We start from the raw sequence: 6,064 nt of genomic DNA on the forward strand, positions 1-6,064 counted from the left end.
TGTTGTATGTTTATTTATATGTTATTTGGTGATAATGAAAACCAAATGTTCGGGATCTATTCAGTTCTTAAACTTTTATAGACTCATTGTCTTGATTTTCAACTGTGCAGCCGTCTCCGAGCCCCTGCCTCCCCCGGAATCGTGGCAGTGCCATCGGTGACCAGGCTCAGCTGTGCTCTTACTCATCCTGGCTGGAACAATGATATTCCACACCACGTTATTCAACCTCCCCGGTGCCTCCTGGCCCCCTCATCCCGACCCCTCGGCTCCCACATCCCGGGTCAGCGCCGGGGCCGGCCAAGGCATTGTCCTGGGGGTGCCACTTTCGGGCTGTGCTGGTGCCAGGGAAAGAGGATACGATCTGTGCCTCGAGGAGCAGACGTGATACATGAAAGATGCTCTGCCAGAGAGCCCAGAGCCCGCTCTGCCCCTCGGATTGCTCACCAAAAGGCAGGGAAAAGGAGGAGAAGGGAAAGGAGGGAGCTGTACCCTAATGCTGAGCAGGGATTTCTCCAGCCTTCCTGGTGTCATGGTCTTGTTGGGCTTCTAGGGTGGACACAATGACCTCTGAGGTCTTTTCCAACTTTGTGCATTCTGTGCTTTTCCAGGCCTGCTTGCCCAGGAGCACAGCTCTGCATTTGGGGTTCCTTGGGGAAAAGGTTCCACCCCGCAGAGCCACACCCTGTCCAGGTGGGAAACCCCTCAAGCAGAGCCTCCCACCTAAACCAGGACTGCTCTCACAGCACAAGGGTTTGCAGCAGCTTTGCCACACCCTGAGAGCCTCTTCCAGAGCCCAAAGGGGCTCCAGGAGAGCTGGAAAGGGGTTTCGGACAAGGGATGGAGAGACAGGACACAGGAACAGCTTCCCACTGCCAGAAGTACCGTGTAGTGGGCATAGGAAACTGGAACCTCAGTGCCACCACTGCTGTCCTGTCCAGGCAGGGGGAATTCTGACAGGAGAGCTCCAGGAAATCCCCTGCCCCAGGTTTGTGGCCCATGTGTGCCCATTTCAGCCTCTTTGGCTTTTGCGTCTCTTTCTTTAGAGATGTAAATTCCTTGGATAATGATTGGAGCCTAAAGATGCAATTTCTGCATTAAGAGAGACAAATGTAAAGTGGCTAAAGCCCTTTGCAGATGGAGCAGGGCCACAGCTCTAGCCCCTGTATAGATTCTCAGGATGGTTTGGGTGGGAGGGGACCTTAAAACTCATCCCATCCCACCCCCTGTCACAGGCAGGGACACCTTCCACTATCCCAAGGTGCTCCAAGCCCTGTCCATCCTGGCCTTGGACACTTCCAAGGTTGGGGCAGCCACAGTTCTTCCAGGCACCCCGTGCCAGGGGAGAATTTCTTCCCAAAATTATATCCAACTCTGCCCTCGGCCAGGTTAAAGCCATTCCCCTTTTCCCTGCCACTCCAGGCCCTTTTCCAAAGCTCAGTTCTGGCATAAACTCAAACTTCCAAGCATTTTGGGCAAGGCAGGGTGACTCCAGCATTAAGAACTGAAGCCCTGGCTTTAAAAAGGGTAAATCCAAGGAATTCATATCAAAGCAGGAACAGTCATAAGGAGAACATATGGAAGTGTCTTTTTCTGCTCACAGTGATTGGAAACTGCATGCCCAGGCCCTGATCCAGATACAGGACCCCACATCCGGGGCTTAGTTTCCAGGTGACCTGGGATTTCAGCGATTTCCAGCCTTGGGATTGTTAATGTGAGATGACAGCAATAACCAGGGAAGGAAAACCCCACGTGTTTGTTCTTCCCAGCATGCCAGCACTTGTGGATTTAAGTGAGGAGAAAGATCACAAGGCTCAGACAGAATATCCTCCAGAACACAGCCCTAAAGCAGCAATTTCCTCTGTGGAGCCCGTGTGAGATCAAGGCAGGATAAAGCACTCCATGTGAGCCTGGCTGAGGGGATTTGGGAAGGGGCAGGAGCCATTTGTTGGGGATGGAATAGTAAAGATTAAATTGGGTGTTACAGAGGGACCTTTCCAGAGGGAACAGCTCCAGCTCCGAGTGCCATTTGCCTTCACCTCTCTTCCATGAGAAGACTCCTGGCTTTGGGAATGCAGCATTCCTAAGCTAAACCTGCTGATAGGAACATGTGCATTTCATCTCAGAATGAATAAAAAAATGATTGAAAAATAGCAAACCCTGTAATTTTGGTGAGGAATAATTCCCAGGCGATTGGAGGCAACGCGCTCGCGGATGGAAGGGCCGATTCCTCTGGATCAATGGGATGGAAACATCTGCTTTATCTCACCGAGATCTGAAGAGGTAAGAGCTGACAGTTCTTTGTGGGAATCTTTGCTATCTCATTGTATATCTAAATTACATTAATTGATGTCCAACGTTGATGTTTCGGGTAATTCTCGTGGATCTCACAACCTTCTGTTTCAAATTCACAGTCTTCCACCACTCAAACTATTATTATTTTTACCAGTCCCAAGGGTGTGCTGGAGTCTCTTTGGTACAAATTAGAAAGGCTTTTATGGAAAGCTCACAGTTTATGGAACAGAGGTTCCCGTTGGCTTCCTGACCCCGAGGTAGTGACAGCTCCCACCGGAGCCTCGCCCACAGCAGGGGCTTTAGCACCGTTCCCAACACGGCTTGGGAGCTGACATGGGGTGAGGAACAGCAGTAATTTCCCCCAAGAGGGACAAAAAAGCCGAATGTTGACAAGTTTATGAGTACAAACATGTCAGGGGATCTCCTGGCAGCGAGGCTGTGCTCCAAGCCTGTGCCAGGCTTACCTGGGGCTGGTTGTTCACCTGGGCTGGGCTCTGAGCCCAGAGAAGGGATTTGAGGGAGACAGAATCCATTCTGCAAGGAACAAGAGTGGGGTACAAATGACCCAAAGATCCCAACCCAAATAATTCCATTAAAAAAACTCAAACTGAACAAGTTTTGGAGACAAGATCAAGTAACACAGCTGAGGGAGAGAAGAGGGTGGTAGGAAGATGCTGAGACTAGAGGAAGAAGAGTCACAGAACCCCAGGATTTCCTGAGCTGGAAAGGACCCACAGGATCATCCAGTCCAAGTCCTGGCCCTGCACAGACACCCCAACAATCCTGGGAGGTTGTCCAAACTCAGCTCTGCCAGCCTTGAGGCTGTTCCCATTCCCAGGGGGGCCCTTTCACCTCTGGGGGAAGAACTTTTCCCTAAAATCCAACCTGAACCTGCCCTGACACAGCTCCAGCCATTCTTTGGGTCCTGTCCCTGGTCACAGAGAGCAGAGATCGTAATGCCAGCCCTTGGAAAGATGACACTGAGTGTGAAGGGTAAACAAGAAACCAGAGGGAGGTGGAGGCAGCAAACCCAACCCTCCCCAGCTCTCGCCCATCAATTCACTGCAATTAAAGTTGAATTAATAAAGACACAGATTTTTCAGTGGGGAAAACACAACAGTGAAACCTTGATGTTCCTCAGGTACCAAAACAGATCCAAGGCCACGATCCAAAGGAGAAACCAGGAAAAGCAGAACAAGGGAGAAAGAAATCACCCATCAAAACCCATCTGGCTCACAGCATCCATGGAAATCCACACAAACCCACCTTCCACAGCCCCTCCAGGCTCTGCCAGGGCAAAGGGGGCTGGAATGAAAAATTAATTGTAAGCTGTTACTTAACACAGATTTTGAGACAAAAAGAAGAGAACAAAGGAGTCCTTCAGGCAAAAAATGTGGAAAATGACAATCATTAATAACATCAACTCCTCACTCCAGGACTTTCATCAGTTGGCTGAGGTGGCATCACATTGTCAAGTCACAAAAGCCATAAACACACCCAAAAAACCTGATGGATGCCAGAAAAATAAATGCAGAACTCGCCAACATCAGGAGCTCCAGTTGGAATGTATCCAGAATGCCCAGACTTGGAAAGGCCTAAAATCATCCTGGAGTTTCCTGGTAGGTGGAAAACATCCTGAAACTGCATTCCTGAGCAGAGGAACCCTCTCTTCAGAATTCTTAATCTACCATGGTCAAGTGTTGGTGTCAAAAACAAGGATCACAAGCACATTTTTAGAACCCTGTTTCTGGATTTCCATGAATCCCAAGTTCTCCTCTGCTCAGGGAGGATGGAGAAGCTGCAGGAGGTCTGAAATTGTTCAGAAATACACATTTGAAAATGGTCCTTTTCCTTTTTTGATAACCCAGAAAGCAGGAGCTGGTGTGCCATCTATTAAACTATAAATAAAGACATAAAAGAGAATTCCTAACCCACATCCAGAAGGGCTGAGGTTCAAAACCCAGACCCCACCCAGGACTTCAGCATCTGGAGTGTCCCATCTCACACCTCAAAACATTCCCAGGCCTGGACTTTGATTTGGGTCTGCAGCTCTTTGTGTTGTTTTCTCGGGGGTGCAGCATTTCCCAGGCTCTTTCCAGCAGAATTCTTTCCATGCTGCCCATCACAATTTTTATGGAGTCACGAGGCAAATTTACAGCTGAGAAACTTCTCCCTGGCCCCACAATGCCTCCCAGCTTTGATGTGCACAGCCCTATAGCCATGAAAATTCACATCCATTTAACTCCAATCCCTGCTAATCAAATCCTTGGGAATCAGCACGTTCCTGGGTGGATTTGCAGCTGCTGCAGCAGTTTGGGCACCACGTGGCCACCAAAACCCTTCCCTGGGAGCTCAGGAGTGGCAACACCGCTCCCCAAGCACCCAGAATGACAGACAGCAGCAGGATTGCCAGGACACATCTTGCAAGCAGCATTCCCAAAGGAAAAGCTCCCAAACCCCCTCCTGAAAAGGCTGATGCTGTATCCCAACCCTGTTCACCAGCCCAGGACCCTTTTTTGTAGTCCCTAAAGCCCAGCTGGGGCCCAGAGCTCTCAAATTGGGGCAGTTTAGGGCACACCCAGGAGGAATCACTCTGGAATTGGGAATCACCTGGGCTGCTGTGATTGCCTGCAGCAGGACAACCTGAGGCTTCCTGGGGACAGCCTCCAGTGGGTTCTTTCCTGTCTGGGGGGACAAACATCTTCCATCCTCTCTAAGCACCCTGTGCCAGGGCCTCCCCACCCTCACAGCCAGGAATTCCTTCCCAGTATCCCATCTAACCCTGCCTCTGGCAGTGGAAGCCATTCCCTGTGTCCTGTCCCTCCATCCCTTGTCCCCAGTCCCTCTCCAGCTCTCCTGGAGACCCTTTAGGCCCTGGAAGGAGCTCTGGGGCTGCCCTGGAGCTTCTCCTCTCCAGGTGAGCACCCCCAGCTCTCCCAGCCTGGGACTCCAGCCCTTGGAGCAGCTCCATGGCCTCCTCCAGACTCGCTCCAGCAGCTCCAGATCCTTCTGATTTTGGGGTGCCAGAGTTTGAGGCAGCTCTGCAGGTGTGGTCTCACCTGAGCAGGGCAGAGAGACAGAACCCTGCTGCACACTGGGGGAGTGCAGGCCTCTCATTATCACCCCCAGCCCCTCTCACTGTGACCCACCAGCCCCCTAAATTCCCTCTCCTGCACCCCACCTCCCTGCCTTGCCTCTCCAGCACAGCTGGTGCCTCCCCCATTTGTCTCCTGCACCAATTTGGTTTTTTTAAAACATCCCCATCCAATTTCTTCCCCTTTTCCTGGTTTTCTTTCCCAGCAGAGGGTTTCCAGCCTGGGATGGGGATGGCCACAGTGTAACTCCAGAGCTTTATGCCGTGGCCTTTCCCAGCCTGGCACGCAGCGTTCAATTTGGAGCGCGGTGTCCTCGCTCTGTTCCATGCCGAGCTCTGTTGTCCAGAGGAATTAATTCCAGATTATGTGTGGGTGTGGACTTCAGCTGGGCAAAATTTGGATACCCTGGTTGAGTCATTATTGTCTGATGAATCTCTTGGTGACAGCCTTCGCCCCTATTGTTCTGAGGTGAGCCCCGTGGCAAGAAATGTGAAAGCAAGAAACAAAAGAATATAAAGAAAGGTTACGAAATCAAATTCAGTTAAGGCAGGGTTATTGTCCCTCCATCCCGCCTCTCTGGCCTCCAGTTGGGATTGGATTTGGCAGGAAAACAACCCCCATGGGACAGTGGCTGGGGTTTAGAGCAGGTTCTGGGGGGAGCCCGTCCCGGTGGGACC

The sequence above is a fragment of the Taeniopygia guttata genome, chromosome 4A (assembly GCF_048771995.1).
Source record: "Taeniopygia guttata chromosome 4A, bTaeGut7.mat, whole genome shotgun sequence".
NCBI lineage: Eukaryota > Metazoa > Chordata > Aves > Passeriformes > Estrildidae > Taeniopygia > Taeniopygia guttata.